This window comes from Arachis ipaensis, chromosome B7, assembly GCF_059453495.1.
Source record: "Arachis ipaensis isolate K30076 ecotype BB chromosome B7, ASM5945349v1, whole genome shotgun sequence".
In the NCBI taxonomy this organism is placed as follows: Eukaryota; Viridiplantae; Streptophyta; class Magnoliopsida; order Fabales; family Fabaceae; genus Arachis; species Arachis ipaensis.
In genome coordinates this window covers 89,666,677-89,686,092 of record NC_142442.1, presented here as the reverse complement: position 1 = coordinate 89,686,092, position 19,416 = coordinate 89,666,677, and the positions used below count along the sequence as shown (strand labels likewise).

The 19,416-nt window shown below is 38.5% G+C and overlaps 1 non-coding gene across 1 annotated transcript; it reads left to right on the top strand.

Moving 5' to 3' along the window:
* Window positions 1–7,335: 7,335 nt before the first annotated feature.
* LOC148553309 (small nucleolar RNA R71) lies at window positions 7,336–7,443 on the top strand. Its single transcript, XR_015892582.1, has one exon. It is a non-coding gene; the product is annotated as a small nucleolar RNA R71 (small nucleolar RNA).
* The last annotated feature ends 11,973 nt before the right edge of the window (window positions 7,444–19,416 follow it).

Genomic DNA, 19,416 nt, shown 5'->3' with positions numbered 1-19,416 from the left:
ATTTCGGAGGTGAGCGAACAGCCACCAAGGTTCTCCAATGTGGCTTCTACTGGCCTACTCTCTATAGAGACTCCCGAGAGTTCATACGTAACTGTGACAGTTGCCAGAGAGCTGGTAATCTGCCTCATGGTTACGCCATGCCTCAACAAGGGATCTTGGAGATTGAGTTTTTTGATGTATGGGGTATTGACTTTATGGGGCCTTTTCCACCATCATACTCAAACACGTATATTCTGGTGGCAGTAGACTATGTATCTAAATGGGTAGAGGCAATTGCAACACCCACTAGTGATACTAAGACAGTGCTGAAGTTCCTCCAGAAACATATCTTCAGCAGGTTTGGTGTCCCTAGAATACTAGTCAGTGATGGGGGAACTCACTTCTGCAATAAACAGCTTTACTTTGCTATGGTCTGATATGGAATTAGCCATAAAGTAGCAACTCCATATCACCCACAGACAAATGGGCAGGCTGAAGTCTCTAATAGAGAACTAAAAAGAATCCTGGAACGGACTGTAATTACCCGTAGAAGGGATTGGGCAAGAAGCTTGGATGAGGCTCTGTGGGCATACAGAACAGCATTCAAGACTCCTATAGGGACCTCTCCATACCAGCTTGTGTATGGTAAGGCCTGTCATTTGCCCGTGGAACTGGAACATAAGGCCTACAGGGCAACCAGATTCCTAAACTTTGATGCCAAATTAGCTAGAGAGAAAAGATTGCTCCAGCTGAATGAGCTAGACGAATTCAGACTCAATGCTTTCGAAAATGCTAAGATTTAGAAAGAGAAAGCAAAAAGGTGGAATGATAAGAAACTGTGACTCAGAGTCTTTGAACCAGGACAAAAGGTTCTGCTGTTCAACTCTAGGCTTAGATTATTCCCCGGGAAACTGAAATCCCGGTGGAAAGGACCATATGTGATTACAAGTGTGTCACCATATGGCTATGTGGAGCTTCAAGATATTAATTCTAATAAGAAGTTCATTGTTAATGGACAGAGAATCAAGCATTATCTTGAAGGAAATATTGAGCAAGAATGCTCAAAGCTGAGGCTAGATTAAAAGCTCAGCAAGGTCCAGCTAAAGACAATAAAGAAGAGCTTGTTGGGAGGCAATCCAGCGATTAGCAAAGCTTATTTGTTATTTAAATAATAATTATACGAGTTTAATATAAATAATCTTCAAGGTAAAGTATCAATTGCATGAGTTCACAGAGTTATAGAAGAATTCAGAGCATAAAGCAGAGAAAAGGGGCTCACTGGCACAAAAACGCCAGTAAGGGGAATTGTGGGCGTTAAACGCCCAAAAGAAGCATCTACTGGACGTTTAATGCTAGTAAAGATACCTTTCTGGGCGTTAAACGCCAGAATGGGTACCATTATGGGCGTTTAATGCCAAAATTACAACATCCTGGGCGTTTAGAAAAATGCCCAGTGACAAAGTATTTATAGCATTTAACGCCAGCCAGGGTGCCTGGCTGGGAGTTAAACGCCCAAAACAAGCAACAAATGGGGGTTAAATGCCCAAAACAAGCTACAACTGGGCGTTTAACGCCAGAACCGTAGAGGGGAGGAAGTTTGTTTTTCACTTCAATTTTTTTCAAATTTTCATATTTCCATCCATGATTTTTTGCATGAAAATGTTACGAATTCTCATTTTTCAATTTCAATTTCAAATTAATCTCAAGCCTAAATATCTTTCTTCATTCTTCTTCAACTTCTTTTCAAATCTTTTTCAAAACTCATCTATCTTTTTAAATTCTTTTCAAATCTTTTTCATTACTCATCTATCTTTTTAAATTCTTTTCAATTCTTTTTCAAATCATCACACTATCTTTTCAAAAAGTAGACTTATCTTATTTTCAAATATCTCTCTTATCTTTTCAATTTTAAAACTATATCTTTTGAATATTCGTGCACAAAATTGTGATCATCAATGGTGCCAACAACTTGGTACGCACAATTGTAATCTCAACTATTTATCACAACTTCGCACAATTAACCAGCAAGTGCACTAGGTCGTCCAAGTAATAAACCTTACGTGAGTAAGGGTCGATCCCACAGAGATTGTCGGCTTGAAGCAAGCTATGATCACCTTGTAAATCTCAGTCAGGCGGATTCAGATAGTTATGGTGAATTGATAATAAAAAGATAAATAAAATGTAAAATAAAGATACAGGTACTTATGTAATTCATTGGGGAGAATTTCAGATAAGCGTATAGAGATGCTTTCGTTCCTCCTGAACCTCTGCTTTCCTGCTGTCTTCATCCAATCATTCCTACTCCTTTCCATGGCAAGCTTTATGTAGGGCATCACCGTTGTCAATGGCTACATCCCATCCTCTCTGTGAAAATGGTCCAATGCGCTGTCACTGCATGGCTAATCATCTGTCGGTTCTCGATCATACTGGAATAGGATTTACTATCCTTTTGCGTCTATCACTACACCCAGCACTCGCGAGTTTGAAGCTCATCACAGCCATCCCTTCCCAGATCCTACCCGGAATACCACAGACAAGGTTTAGACTTTCCGGATCTCAAGAATGGCCGTCCATGGGTTCTAACTTATACCACGAAGATTCTAATATCTCGTACTCGGTCTTCTGTATTATATATCTAAGAGATACTCATTTTAGGCACGCGTTCATGGGTGAGAATGATGATGAGCGTCACATAATCATCACATTCATCATGTTCTTGGGTGCGAATGGATATCTTAGAGAAGGAATAAGCTTGAATTGAATAGAAAAACAGTACTACTTTGTATTAATTCATGAGGAACAGCAGAGCTCCACACCTTAATCTATGGAGTGTATAAATTCTACCGTTGAAAATACATAAGTGATAAGGTCCAGGCATGGCCAAATGGCCAGCCCCCAAACGTGATCTAAAGATCAAAAGACAATCCAAAGATGTAAATACAATAGTAAAAAGTCCTATTTATACTAAACTAGTTACTAAGGTTTACAGAAATGAGTAAATGATGCAGAAATCCACTTCTGGGGCCCACTTGGTGTGTGCTTGGGCTGAGCATTGAGCTTTACACGTGTAGAGGCTTCTCTTGGAGTTGAACGCCAGTTTGTAACCTGTTTCTGGCGTTTAACTCCACTTTGTAACCTGTTTTTGGCGTTTAACTCCAGAATGCAGCATGGAACTGGCGTTGAATGCCAGTTTGCATCGTCTAAACTCGGGCAAAGTATGGACTATTATATATTGCTGGAAATCCCTGGATGTCTACTTTCCAACACAATTGAGAGCGCGCCATTTCGAGTTCTGTAGCTCCATAAAATCTACTTTGAGTGCAGAGAGGTCAGAATCCAACAGCATCTGCAGTCCTTCTTCAACCTCTGAATTTGATTTTTGCTCAGGTCCCTCAATTTCAGCCAGAAAATACCTAAAATCACATAAAAACACAGAAACTCATAGTAAAGTCCAAAAATGTGAATTTTAATTAAAAACTAATAAAAATATAATAAAAACTAATTAAATTATACTGAAAACTGTGTAAAAACAATGCCAAAAAGCATATAAATTATCCGCTCATCACAACACCAAACTTAAATTGTTGCTTGTCCCCAAGCAACTGAAAATCAAATAGGATAAAAAGAAGAGAATATACTATAAATTCCAAAATATCAATGAAACTTAGCTCCAATCAGATGAGCGGGACTTGTAGCTTTTTGTCTCTTGAATAGTTTTGGCATCTCACTTTATCCATTGAAGTTCAGAATGATTGGCATCTATAGGAACTTAGACTTCAGATAGTGTTATTGAATCTCCTAGTTCAGTATGTTGATTCTTGAACATAGCTACTTTATGAGTCTTGGCCGTGGCCCTAAGCACTTTGTTTTCCAGTATTACCACCGGATACATAAATGCCACAGACACATGACTGGGTGAACCTTTTCAGATTGTGACTCAGCTTTGCTAAAGTCCCCAATTAGAGGTGTCCAGGGTTCTTAAGCACACTTTGTTTTTGCTTTGGACCTTGACTTTAACTGCTCAGTCTCAAGTTTTCACTTGACACCTTCACGCCACAAGCACATGGTTAGGGACAGCTTAGTTTAGCCGCTTAGGCCAGGATTTTATTCCTTTAGGCCCTCCTATCCACTGATGCTCAAAGCCTTGGATCCTTTTTATTACCCTTGCCTTTTGGTTTTAAGGGCTATTGGCTTTTTGCTCTTGCTTTTTGGTTTAAAGAGCTTTTGGCTTTTTCTACTTGCTTTTTCTTTTTCTTTCTTTTTTTTTCGCTATTTTTTTCTCTCTCTCTTTTTTTTTCTGCAAGCTTTTGTATTCACTTCTTTTTCTTGCTTCAAGAATCATTTTTATGATTTTTCAGATTATCAAATAACATTTCTCCTTTTTCCTTATTCTTCAAGAGCCAACATATTTAACATTCATAAACAACAACTTCAAAAGTCATATGCACTGTTCAAGCATTCATTCAGAAAACAAAAAGTATTGTCACCATATCAAAATAATTAAACTAGTTTCAAGGATAAAGTCAAAACCATGTACTTCTTGTTCTTTTGTTTTTGGAATATTTTTCATTTAAGAAAGATGATGGATTCATATTCATAACTTTAAGGCATAGACACTTAGACACTAGTGATCATATAGTAAAGACACAAACATAAACAAAACATAAAGCTCAAAAATCGAAAAACAGTAAAATAAATAGACAAGGAGATTAAGGAATGAGTCCACCTTAGTGAGGGTGACGTCTTCCTCTTCTTGAAGAACCAATGGTGCTTTTGAGCTCCTCTATGTCTCTTCCTTGCCTTTGTTGCTTCTCCCTCATGGCTCTTTGATCTTCTCTAATCTCATGGAGGATGATGGAGTGCTCTTGGTGCTCCATCCTTAGTTGTCCCGTGTTGGAACTTAATTCTCCTAGGGAAGTGTTGATTTGCTCCCAATAGTTTTGTGGAGGGAAGTGCATCCCTTGAGGCATTAGTGGTTATGGAAAAACAAAAAAAATCAATGCTTTTTCCACACCAAACTTAAAATGTTTGCTCGTCCTCGAGTAAAAGAAGAAAAAAAGGATGAGAAGAAGAAGAGATGGAGAAGATGGAGGTGTGTGAATGGTTCCACCAGGGGGGTTTAGGTGGTAATGATGTGTGAAAAGGAAAGAGTTATGGTTTGAATTTAAGTGGGTGGGTGTAGGTGGGTTGTATGATGGTTTTGGAGGAGTAATGGAGGTGATTGGTGGAGGTTAATTGAGGAAGAATGTTATGAAAAGGTGTGAAGATGAGAGAAGAAGTGGTAGGAATCCTGTGGGGTCCATAGATCCAGTGGGGCCAAGGACTTAACATCCCTGCTCCAATTAGGCTTGTAAAACGCCCTTGCTGTGCAATCCTGGCGTTTAACCCCAGACTACTGCCTGTTTCTGGCGTTAAACGCCCAAATGTAGCTTGTTTCTGGTGTTTAACGCCAGGCAGATACTTGTTTCTGGCGTTAAATGCCAGACTGCTCTCCTCCAGGATGTGCTATTTTCAATGCTATTTTTCATTCTATTTTTTAATTTTTCAGTAGTTTTTGTGACTTCACATGATCATCAACCTAATAAAACACGAAATAACAAAAAGAAAATAAAATAGATATGATTAAATAACATTGGGTTGCCTCCCAACAAGCGCTTCTTTAATGTCAATAGCTTGATAGTGAGCTCTCATGGAGCCTCACAGATGTTCAGAGCATTGTTGGAACCTTCCAGCACCAAACTTAGAGTTTGAATGTGGGGGTTCAACACCAAACTTAGAGTTTGACTTTGGGGGCTTTGGTTGACTCTGTAGTGAGAGAAGCTTTTTATGCTTCCTCTCCATGGTTACAAAAGAAGATCCTTGAGTTTTAAACACAAGATTGTCCTCATTCAGTTGAAGGATCAATTCTCCTCTGTCCACATCAATTACAGCTCTTGCTGTGGCTAGGAAGGGTCTTCCAAGGATGATGGATTCATCCTCATCCTTCCCAGTATCTAGGATTATGAAATCAGTAGGGATGTAAAGGCCTTTAACCTTTACTAGCACGTCCTCTACTTGTCCATAAGCCTGTTTTCTTGAGTTGTCTGCCATCTCTAATGAGATACTGGCAGCTTTCACCTCAAAGATTCCCAGTTTCTCCATTACAGAGAGTGGCATGAGGTTTATCCCTGACCCAAGGTCACATAGATCCTTCTCAAAGGTCATGGTGCCTATGGTACAAGGTATTAAGAACTTTCCAGGATCCTGTTTCTTCTGAGGCAATGTCAGTTGATCCAGATCACTCAGTTCATTGATGAGCAAGGGAGGTTCATCTTCCCAAGTCTCATTACCAAATAATTTGGCATTCAGCTTCATGATTGCACCAAGGTACTTGGCAACTTGCTCTTCAGTGACATCTTCATTCTCTTCAGAAGAAGAATACTCATCAGAGCTCATGAATGGCATAAGGAGGTTCAAAGGAATCTCTATGGTCTCTAGATGAGCCTCAGATTCCTTTGGTTCCTCAAAGGAAAACTCCTTGTTGATCAATGGACGTCCCAGGAGGTCTTCCTCACTGGGATTCACGTCCTCTCCCTCCCTTGTAGGTTTGGCCATGATGGTTAAATCAATGGCCTTGCACTCTCTTTTTGGATTCTCTTCTGTATTGCTTTGGAAAGTACCAGGAGGAGTTTCAGTGATTCTTTTACTCAGCTGGCCCACTTGTGCCTCCAAATTCCTAATGGAGGACCGTGTTTCATTCATGAAACTTACAGTGGCCTTAGATAGATCAGAGACTATATTTGCTAAGCTAGATGGATTCTGCTCAGAACTCTCTGTCTGTTGCTGAGTGGATGATGGAAAAGGCTTGCTATTGCTAAACCTGTTTCTTCCACCATTATTAAAGCCTTGTTGAGGCTTTTGTTGATCCTTCCATGAGAAATTTGGATGATTTCTCCATGAGGGATTATAGGTGTTTCCATAGGGTTCACCCATGTAATTCACCTCTACTATTGCAGGGTTCTCAGGTTCATAAGCTTTTTCTTCAGAAGATGCCTCTTTAGTACTATTGGATGATTCCTTCAATCCATTCAGACTCTGAGAGATCATATTGACTTGCTGAGTTAATATTTTATTCTGAGCCAATATGGCATTCAGAGTATCAATTTCAAGAACTCCCTTCCTCATAGGCGTCCCATTATTCACAGGATTCCTTTCAGAAGTGTACATGAACTGGTTATTTGCAACCATGTCAATGAGTTCTTGAGCTTCTGCAGGCGTTTTCTTTAGGTGAATGGATCCACCTGCAGAATAGTCCAGTGACATCTTTGATAGCTCAAATAGACCATCATAGAATATATCCAGGATGGTCCATTCTGAAAGCATGTCAGAAGGACACTTTTTGGTCAGTTCCTTGTATCTCTCCCACGCTTCATAGAGGGATTCACCTTCTTTCTGTCTGAAGGTTTGAACATCCACTCTAAGCTTGCTAAGCTTTTGAGGAGGAAAGAACATGGCTAAGAAATTCGTGACCAGCTTATCCCAAAAGTTCAGGCTATCTTTAGGTTGAGAGTCCAACCATACTCTAGCTCTGTCTCTTACAGCAAACGGGAAAAGCATAAGCCTGTAGACCTCGGGATCAACCCCATTGGTCTTAACAGTATCACAGATCTGCAAGAATTCAGTTAAGAACTGAAAAGGATCTTCGGATGGAAGTCCATGAAACTTGCAGTTCTGTTGCATCAGAGAAATTAATTGAGTTTTAAGCTCAAAATTGTTTGCTCCAATGGCAGGGATTGAGATGCCTCTTCCATGTAAATTGGAATTTGGTGCAGTAAAGTCACCAAGCATCTTCCTTGCATTGTTATTATTTTTGGCCATGTCTCCTTCCTTTTCGAAAATTTCTGTCAGATTTTCTCTAGAGAGTTGAGCTTTAGCTTCCCTTAGCTTCCTCTTCAGAGTCCTTTCAAGTTCAGGATCGGCTTCAACAAGAATGTTCTTATCCTTGTTCCTGCTCATATGAAAAAGAAGAGAACACAAAAGAAAATATGGAATCCTCTATGTCACAGTATAGAGATTCCTTATGCAAGTATAAGAAGAGAAGAATGTAAGAAGGAGAAGAGGAAAAATTCGAAGACAGAGAGGGGGGATGGAGTTCAAATTTTTAGGTGGAGGAGAAGTGTTAGTAGATGAGTAAATAAATAGAAGGAGGTGAGGAAGAGAAGAATTCGAAAATTTAAATAAATAAAATAAAAATATTTTAAAATTAAAGTTAAAATTCGAAAATTAAAATTTAAATCAAATTAAATTAAAAATTAAAACAATTAGTTAGAAAAAAGGGAATTTTGAAAAAGAGGGAAAGGATTTTCGAAAATTAGAGAGAGAGAATTAGTTAGGTAGTTTTGAAAAAGATAAGAATCAATCAAAAAGCTAAGTGGTTAATTGAAAAAGATTTGAAAATCAAATTTGAAAAGATAAGAAGTTAGAAAAGATTTTGAAATTGATTTTGAAAAAGATGTGATTGAAATTTATTTTGAAAAAGATTTGAAAAAGAAATTTAAAAAGATTTGATTTTGAAAATTAAAGTTGATTACTTGACTAACAACAAACAAAAAGGTTTGATTTTAAAATTTAAAGATTGAACCTTTCTTATTAGGCAAGTAACAAACTTAATATTTTTGAATCAATCACATTAATTGTTAGCATTGAATTCGAAAATATGGAATAAAAATAAGAAAAAGATTTTGAAAATTAATTTGAAATTTTTTAAAATATGAAAAAAAAATTGAAAAAGATTTGTTTTTTGAAAAAGATAGAATTTTTAAATTGAAAATTTGATTTTACTCATAAGAAACAAGTAAATTTTAAAAATTTTTGAAAAAGTCAACTCAAATTTTCGAAAATTTATGAATGAAAAAGGGAAAGATATTTTTTTATTTTTGAATTTTAAATAAAGAAAGAGAAAAACATCAAAAAGACTAAATGCATGAAAATTTTGGATCAAAACAATTGATGCATGCAAGAACACTTTGAATGTCAAGATGAACACCAAGAACACCTTGAAGATCAAGATGAACATCAAGACTTATTTTTGAAAATTTTTAAGAAAAGAAAAACATGCAAGACACCAAACTTAGAAATTTTCAAACTTTAGACACTAATAATTCAAAAATGCATATGGAAAACAAGAAAAGACACAAAACAAAAAATTTTAAAGATCAAACAAGAAGACTTACCAAGAACAACTTGAAGATCATGAAGAACACCATGCATGAGTTTTTGAAAATTTTTATGGAAAAGTTAAAACATGCAATTGACACCAAACTTAAAATTTGACACTAGACTCAAACAAGAAACAGAAAATATTTTTGGTTTTATGATTTTGTTAAAAATTTTTTTGGATTTGTTCAAAAATTATTTGGAAAAAGAAAATAAGAAACTCATAATTTTTAATAAAGATTCCAGGAATCATGCAATGTTAGTCTAAAGCTTCAGTCTAAAGAGTTTAGACAGGGCAGAACAAGCTTCAGCAGGACATTACATACAACAGCCAAATTGATGGGAATCAACTGACTCCTGTGATGATAAAAGCATCATCTGAAACTCTAGAATTCATTCTTAAAAATTCTGAAGAACATAGAATATTTTATTTTTTTAAAAAAATATAATTTTTTTTGAAATTTTTTTCGAAAATAAATAAAAACAAAGAGTTAAAATTAAAATAAAATTACCTAATCTGAGCAATAAGATGAACCGTCAGTTGTCCAAACTCGAACAATCCCCGGCAACAACTTGGTACGCACAATTGTAATCTCAACTATTTATCACAACTTCGCACAACTAACCAACAAGTGCATTGGGTCGTCCAAGTAATAAACCTTACGTGAGTAAGGGTCGATCCCACGGAGATTGTCGGCCTGAAGCAAGCTATGGTCAACTTGTAAATCTCAGTCAGGCGGATTCAGATAGTTATGGTGAATTGATAACAAAAAGATAAATAAAACATAAAACAAAGATAGAGGCACTTATGTAATTCTTTGATGAGAATTTCAGATAAGCGTATAGAGATGCTTTCGTTCCTCCTGAACCTCTGCTTTCCTGCTGTCTTCATCTAATCATTCCTACTCCTTTCCATGGCAAGCTTTATGTAGGGCATCACCGTTGTCAATGGCTACATCCCATCCTCTCTGTGAAAATGGTCCAGTGCGCTGTCACTGCATGGCTAATCATCTGTCGGTTCTCGATCATACTGGAATAGGATTTACTATCCTTTTGCATCTGTCACTTAGCCCAGCACTCGCGAGTTTGAAGCTCGTCATAGCCATCCCTTCCCAGATCCTACTCGGAATACCACAGACAAGGTTTAGACTTTCCAGATCTCAATAATGGCCGTCCATGGGTTCTAACTTATAGCACGAAGATTCTAATATCTCGGACTCGGTCCTCTATATTAGATATCTAAGAGATACTCATTCTAGCTTGTTTGCATGTAGAATGGAAATGTTTGTCAGGCACGCGTTCATGGGTGAGAATGATGATGAGCGTCACATAATCATCACATTCATCATGTTCTTGGGTGCGAATGGATATCTTAGAGAAGGAATAAGCTTGAATTGAATAGAAAAACAGTACTACTTTGTATTAATTCATGAGGAACAGCAGAGCTCCACACCTTAATCTATGGAGTGTAGAAACTCTACCGTTGAAAATACATAAGTGATAAGGTCCAGGCATGGCCGAATGGCCAGCCCTCAAACGTGATCTAAAGATCAAAAGATAATCCAAAGATGTAAATACAATAGTAAAAAGTCCTATTTATACTAAACTAGTTACTAGGGTTTACAGAAATGAGTAAATGATACAGAAATCCACTTCTGGGGCCCACTTGGTGTGTGCTTGGGCTGAGCATTGAACTTTACACGTGTAGAGGCTTCTCTTGGAGTTGAACGCCAGTTTGTAACCTATTTCTGGCGTTTAACTCAACTTTGTAACCTGTTTCTGGCGTTTAACTCCAGAATGCAGCATGGAACTGGCGTTGAACGCCAGTTTGTGTCTTCTAAACTTGAGCAAAGTATGGATTATTATATATTGCTGGAAAGCCCTGGATGTCTACTTTCCAAAGCAATTGAGAGCGTCCCATTTGAGGTTCTGTAGCCCCAGAAAATCCACTTTGAGTACAGGGAGGTCAGAATCCAACAGCATCTGCAGTCTTTCTTCAACCTCTGAATCTGATTTTTGCTCAGGTCCCTCAATTTCAGCCAGAAAATACCTGAAATCACAGAAAAACACACAAACTCATAGTAATATCTAGAAATGTGAATTTTAATTAAAAACTAATAAAAATATACTAAAAACTAATTAAATTATACTGAAAACTGTGTAAAAATAATGCCAAAAAGCGTATAAATTATCCGCTCATCACATATCATAATTATCTTTTTACAAATCATATCTTCTAGCATATGTTTTTTTCAAAAATTTTGAACCCACCCCCTCCTCTTTAAATTCACATTCGGCACCCCCTCTCCTCCACAATTCGAAGTTGTCTCTCCTTCTATTCCTCTCCTTTCCTTTCTTTTGCTTGAGGACAAGCAAACCTCTATGTTTGGTGTGCTTTTTGGGATCACTGAGCTAAGGCTCACTAAGATCATGGCTCCTAAAGGAAAACAAACCACTTCAAGAGGCAAGAAAGAGAATATTCCAAAACCACTTTGGAATCAAGAGAGGTTCTTAACCAAAGAACATGCAGATCATTACTACAAAATAATGGGTCTAAGATCAGTGATCCCGGAAGTTAAATTTGATCTGAAAGAAAACGAATATCCAGAGATCTAAGAGCAGATTCGAAACAGAGGCTGGGAAATTCTGGCTAATCCTGAGACAAAGGTGGGTAGAAACATGGTTCAGGAATTCTACGCAAATCTGTGGCAAACACATAAGCATAGATTAACTAGAGCCGCTTTCTATACCTTTCGAACCTTGGTCAAAGGGAAGATTATGTACTTCAACTAGGATAAAATAAGAGAGGTCTTCAAGCTGCCTCAACTACAAGATGATCCAGAATCCTTTAATAGGAGAATGGTGAGATTTGATAAGCGCTTAGACCAAGTTCTAGAGGACATATGCATCCCTGGAACCAAGTGGATAACCAATACAAAAAGGTGTCCCAAGTCAACTCAAGAGAGGAGATCTCAAACCAATTGCTAGGGGCTGGCTGGACTTCATTGGGTGTTCTATACTGTCCACCAGCAACCGCTCTGAAGTCACTGTCAAAAGAGCAGTGATGATCCACTGCATTATGCTGGGAAACGAAGTGGAGATCCATCATATGATTTCTTGTGAGCTCTACACAATTGCAAACAAGAACTCCACTAATGCCAAATTAGCTTACCCAAACCTAATATCTCTGCTATGTAAAGATGCTGGGGTGAAGATGCGAGTGGATGAGTATATCGCAGTCGAGCAAGCAATCACCAAAAAGATAATGGAAGGACAACAAGTGTAGGATAACTCCATCAAAAGGAGGGCACAAGAGTTCCTCCCAGAAATCCCTCAAATTGACTACTGGACCCGCCTAGAAGCATCTGTCACCAAGTTACAAGAAGCTATGGATCAACTGAAGGAAGAACAGCAGGTTCAAAATAACATGCTCTGCAAACAGCTGAAGGAACAAGAGGAGCAGGGGCGTGAGCTACAGGAGCTGAAGCGCCAGAAGCTCTCTCTTGAAGGGCCAAGCACCTCACAGACTAAAGAAGCATCCATCTCCCAAAATAAAGGTTGTTGAGTCCTAATCTTAGTCTTAACTCTGTGAAAACTTTACTATTAGAAATCTGACTTAGAATTTATATGAGTAGTAGTAATTAGTATCTTTATTTTTATTTTTATTCCCCAAATAAGTTATTATTTATCTTTCTTATCATCATTGAACATGAATAAAATAGCAGATTTTTAGAATAAGAAGGCAATTTTATTTTCGAGTTCTTAATAAGAAAAATTCAAATTATTTATATGTGGTGGCAATACTTTTTGTTTTCTGAATGAATGCTTGAATAGTGCATATGTCTTTCGAATTTGTTGTTTATGAATGTTAAAATTGTTGGCTCTTGAAGAATGATGAAAAAGAGTAATGAAAAAAGGGATCCAAGGCTTTGAGCATTAATGGATAGGAGGGCCCAAAGGAATAAAATCCTGGCCTAAGCGGCTAAACCAAGCTGTCCCTAACCATGTGCTTGTGGCGTAAAGGTGTCAAGTGAAAAGCTTGAGAGTGAGCGGTTAAAGTCGTGATCCAAAGCAAAAAGAGTGTGCTTAAGAACCCTAGACACCTCTAATTGGGGATTTTAGCAAAGCTAAGTCACAATCTGAAAAAGTTCACCCAGTTATGTGTCTGTGGCATTTACGTATCCGGTGGTAATACTGGAAAGCAAAGTGCTTAGGGCCACGGCCAAGACTCATAAAGTAGCTGTGTTCAAGAATCAACATACTAAACTAGGAGAATCACTAACACTATCTGAATAATGAGTTCCAATAGATGCCAATCATTCTGAACTTCAAAGGATAAATGGAGGTGCCAAAACTGTTCGGAAGCAAAAAGCCACTAGCCCCGCTCATCTAATGAGAATTTGAGCTTCATATAAAACTCTGAGATGTTATTGCCTCTTGATTTTCTTTCTATCCTATTTTATTTATCTAGTTGCTTGAGGACAAGCAACAATTTAAGTTTGGTATTGTGATGAGCGGATATTTTATACGCTTTGGGGGTATTTTCATATAGTTTTTAGTAGGATCTAGCTACTTTTTAGTGTATTTTTGTTAGTTTTATGCAAAAATTACATTTCTGGACTTTACTATGAGTTTGTGTGTTTTTCTTTGATTTCAGGAATTTTCTGGCTAAAATTGAGGGACCTGAGCAAAAATCTGATTCAGAGGCTAAAAATGGACTGCAGATGTTGTTGGATTCTGACCTCCCTGCACTCGAAATAGATTTTTTGGATCTACAGAAGCCCAATTGGCATGCTCTCAATTGCGTTTGAAGGTAGACATCCAGGGCTTTCCAGCAATATATAATAGTCCATACTTTGCCCAAGTTTTGATGACGCAAATTGGCATTTAACGCCAAGTCTTTACCCTATTCTGGCATTAAACGCCAGAAACAGGTTGCAAACCAGAGTTAAACGCCAGAAACAGGCTACAACCTGGCATTTAACTCCAAAAAAGGTCTCTACACATGGAAGCTTCAATGCTAAGCCTAAGCACAAACCAAGTGGGCCCCGGTAGTGGATTTCTGCATTATCTATCTTAGTCGATCTACTCAATTTCTGTAAACTTAGGTCACTAGCTTAGTATAAAAACTACTTTTAGAGATTTATTTGGGATCTCATGACATTTTCACGTTTTACATTGTATCTCTATGGCATGAGTCTCTAAACTCCTTGATTGGGGGTGAGGAGCTCTGCTCTGTCTCGATGAATTAATGCAATTACTTCTATTTTCTATTCAACACGCTCGTTTCCGTTCTAAGATATTCACTCGTACTGAACCATGAAGAATGTGATGATCCGTAACACTCATCATCATTCTCAACCTATGAACGCGTGCCTGACAACCACTTACGTTCTATCTGTAAAAGCTTGAGTGAATATCTCTTGGGTTCCTAGTTTAGGAGTTTGATTCCTCTCCTGACAACAGAGCGTTCAAATCCATGAATCCAGAATCTTCATGGTAAAAGCTAGAATCAATGGGCAGCATTCTTGAGATCCGGAACGTCTAAACCTTGTCTGTGGTATTCTAAGTAGGATCTGGAAAGGGATGACTGTGACGAGCTTCAAACTCACAAGTATTGGGCGTAGTGACAGACGCAAAAGGATTAATGGATCTTATTCCAACACGAGTGGGAACCGACAGATGATTAGCCATGTACATGTACCTTTTTCACTGAGAGGACGAATGGTAGCCATTGACAACGGTGATCCACCAACATGCAGCTTGCCATGGAAGGAGCCTTGCGTGTGTGAAGAAGATGGAAGGAAAGCAGAGGTTCAGAAGACAAAGCATCTCCAAAACCTCAATCTGTTCTCCATTACTGCATAACAAGTATTGTTTATTTTTTGTTAATTACTCTTCATAAAACTAACCATTTTTATTATTAATTTCTTGACTAAGAATTACAAAATAACCATAGCTTGCTTCATGCCGACAATCTCCGTGGGATCAACCCTTACTCACGTAAGGTATTACTTGGACAACCCAGAGCACTTGCTGGTTAGTGGTACGAGTTGTGAAAAGTGTGATTTACAATTCGTGCACCAGAGGTACCCACCGGAGAACCATTCCATATTCCGGTGTGACCTAATTGATAATAACATTGTTGCCGAAGTGCATTATGCAAATCTAGATGAGAAGAGCATGAATGAAGAACCAAGTGAAGAGAACACCTCACCCGATCCGGATCCACCGGAAGTTCAAACGTCAAGTCAAGAGCAAAATGTAGAATTAAAGCCACTACCGCCCCACCTCAAGTACGCCTACCTTGATGAAGCCCACAAGTTCCCGGTGACTGTTGCAAGGGAACTCACTCCTCAACAAGAAGAGAAGTTGCTTCATGTTTTGAGGAGGAACAAAAGGGCTATAGGGTGGAGCTTGGCGGATCTGGTGGGCATAAGTCCCCAAGTGTGCGAGAACCGAATATTCCTAGAGGAAGGAGGATAAGTCCCTGGTGCATGAAATTGGAAATCATAATTCTTCACAAATTCGCACAACTAACCAGCAAGTGCACTGGGTCGTCCAAGTAATACCTTACGTGAGTAAGGGTCGATCCCACGGAGATTGTTGGCTTGAAGCAAGCTATGGTTATCTCGTAACTCTTAGTCAGGATATAATATCAATAATAATTCTTAATTTGAATTGTAAAAAGTAAGAAGGGCAGAACACAAATTATACTTGTATGCAGTAATGGAGAATATGTTGGAGTTTTGGAGATGCTTTGTCTTCTGAAATTCTGCCTTCCTCTGTTTCCTGATTCACGCACGCACGTCCTCCTATGGCAAGCTGTGTGTTGGTGGATCACCGTTGTCAATGGCTACCATCCATCCTTCGAGTGAAAAAGGTCCAGGTGCGCTGTCACCGCACGGCTAATCATCTGCAGGTTCTCAATCGTACTGGAATGGGATTTACTATCCTTTTGCATCTGTCACTACACCCAGCACTCGCGAGTTTGAAGCTCGTCATAGTCATTCAATCATTGAATCCTACTTGGAATACCACAGACAAGGTTTAGACTTTCCGGATTCTCTTAAATGCTGCCATCAATCTAGCTTATACCACGAAGATTCTGATTAAGAGATCCAAGAGATTTTCATTCATTATACGGTGAACGGAACTGGTTGTCAGGCATGCGTTCATGGGGGAATGATGATGATTGTCACGTTCATCACATTCATATTGAAGTGCGAATGGATATCTTAGATTGGAACACGCATGTTTGAATGGAAAACAGAAATACTTGCATTAATTCTTCGAGACACAGCAGAGCTCGTCACCCCCAACAATGAAGTTTAGAGGCTCATGCTGTCAAAGAGTACAAAATTCAGATCTAAAATGTCATGAGATACAAAATAAGTCTCTAAAAGTTGTTTAAATACTAAACTAGTAACCTAGGTTTACAGAAAATGAGTAAACTATGATAGATAGTGCAGAAATCCACTTCTGGGACCCACTTGGTGTGTGCTGGGGCTGAGACTAAGGCTTCTGACGTGCCTGGGCTGTTTTGGGCGTTCAACGCCAGGCTGTAACCTGTTTCTGGCATTGAACTCCAACTTGTAACGTGTTTCTGGCGCTGGACGCCAGACTGCAACATGGAACTGGCGTTGAACGTCAGTTTACGTCGTCTATCATTGAGCAAAGTATGGACTATTATATATTGCTGGAAAGCCCTGGATGTCTACTTTCCAAAGCAATTCGAAGCACGTCAATTGGATTCTTGTAGCTCCAGAAATTCCATTCCGAGTGCAGAGAGGTTAGGATCCAACAGCATCAGCAGTCCTTTTTCAGCCTGAATCAGATTTTTGCTCAGCTCCCTCAATTTCAGCCAGAAAATACCTGAAATTACAGAAAAACACACAAACTCATAGTAAAGTCTAGAAATATGAATTTTGCCTAGAAACTAATGAAAATAAACTAAAAGCTAACTAAAACATACTAAAAACTATATGAAATTAACCCCAAAAAGCGTATAAAATATCCGCTCATCACAACACCAAACTTAAACTGTTGCTTGTCCTCAAGCAACTAGATAAATAAAATAGAATACAAATGAGTCAAGAAACAATAATATCTCAGAGTTTTTGAGTGAAGCTCAGATTCTAATTAAATGAGCGGGGCTAGTAGCTTTTTGCTTCCGAATAGTTTTGCCATCTCACTTCATCCATTGAAGCTCAGAATGATTGGCATCTATAGGAACTTAAAATTCAGATAGTGTTATTGATTCTCCAAGTTCAGTATGTTGATTCTTGAACACAGCTACTTTTATGAGTCTTGGCCGTGGTCCTAAGCACTTTGTTTTCCAGTATTACCACCGGATACATAAATGCCACAGACACATAATTGGGTGAACCTTTTCAGATTGTGACTCAGCTTTGCTAAAGCCCCCAATTAGAGGTGTCCAGGGTTCTTAAGCACACTCTTCTCTTTGCTTTGGACCTTGACTTTAACCGCTCAGTCTCAAGTTTTCACTTGACATCTTCACGCCACAAGTACATGGTTAGGGACAGCTTGGTTTAGCCGCTTAGACTCGGATTTGATTTCCTTAGGCCCTCCTATCCACTGATGCTCAAAGCCTTGGATCCTTTTTATTACCCTTGCCTTTTGGTCTTAAGGGTTATTGGCTTTTTCTGCTTGCTTTTTTTTTTTGCAAGCTTTGTATTCACTACTTTTTCTTGCTTCAAGAATCATTTTTATGATTTTTCAGATTACCAATAACATGTCTCATGTTTATCATTCTTTCAAGAGCTAATATATTTAACATTCAAGAACATCAAATTCCAAAGACATATGCACTGTTCAAGCATTCATTCAAAAGGCAGAAAGCATTGCCACCACATGTAAACAATTAGAATTTGTTTTATTAAAAACCCGAAAATTATTGCCTCCTTGTTCTAAAAAAAATCTTCTATTTTATTCATGTTTAATGATGATGAGAAAAATAAATTATAGCTTAATTGGGATAAAATCAAAATATAAATACTAATTGCCATTATATGACTCCTAAGGTGAAACTCAAATAATAGAAAAAAAGTTATCACAGGGTTAAGGTTAAGATTAGAACTCAACAACCTTGACTTTGGGAAGCGGATGCCTCTTTAGTCTGTGGGGTGCTTGGCCCTTCAAGAGATAGTTTCTGACGCTTTAGTTCTCTTAATTCACGCCCTTGCACCTCTTGTTCTCTGAGCAGTTTGCAAAGCATGCTGTTTTGATTTTGCTGTTCTTCCTTCAATTGGTCCATGGTTTCTTTCAACTTAGTGACAGATGCCTCAAGATGCTCCCAGTATTCAAATTGAGGGAGTTCTGGTAGGAATTCTTGCGCCCTCCTCTTGATGGGGTCATCCTGCATTTGTTGTTTTTCCATTGTGATTTTAGTGATTGGTTGCTCCACTGAGATATACTCTGTTATTTCCATCTTTACTCCAGCATCTTTGCAGAGCATAGAGATTGGGCTTGGATAAGCCAACCTGGCATCCTTGGAGTTCTTGTTGGCAAGTATGTAGAATTCAGATGGGATCAGTTGATGAACTTCTACTTCTTTTCCCAACATAATGCAATGGATCATCATTGCTCTTCTAATATTGACTTCAGAACGGTTGCTGGTGGGCAATATAGAACGCCCAATGAAGTCCAGCCATCCTCTGGAAACTGGTTTGAGATCTTCTCTCTTGAGTTGACTTGGGGCACCCTTCGTGCTAGTGGTCCACCTGGCTCCAGGGATGCATATATCCTCTAGAATCTTATCCAGGCCCTTGTTTGTTCTCATCATTCTCCTATTGAAGGAGTCTGGGTCATCTTTTAGCTGAGGTAGCTTAAAGATCTCCCTGATTTTATCAGGGTGGATGTGAACAATCTTTCCTCTGACCATAGTCCTGTAGTCATAGAGGGCAGCTCCAGATATTCTCTGCCTGTCTGTTTGCCACAGATTAGCGTAGAATTCTTGAACCATATTCCTTCCCACTTTCGTTTTAGGATTAGCTAGGACTTCCCAGTTTCTGTTTCGAATCTGCTCTTGGATCTCTGGATATTCATCTTCTTTCAGATCGTACTTGACTTCCGGGATCACAGATCTTAGACCCATTATTTTGTAGTAATGGTCTGAATGTTCTTTGGTTAAGAACCTCCCTTGATTCCAAAGTGGTTTTGGAATACTCTTTTTCTTGCCTCTTGGAGTGGGTTATTTTCCTTTAGGAGCCATGATCTTAG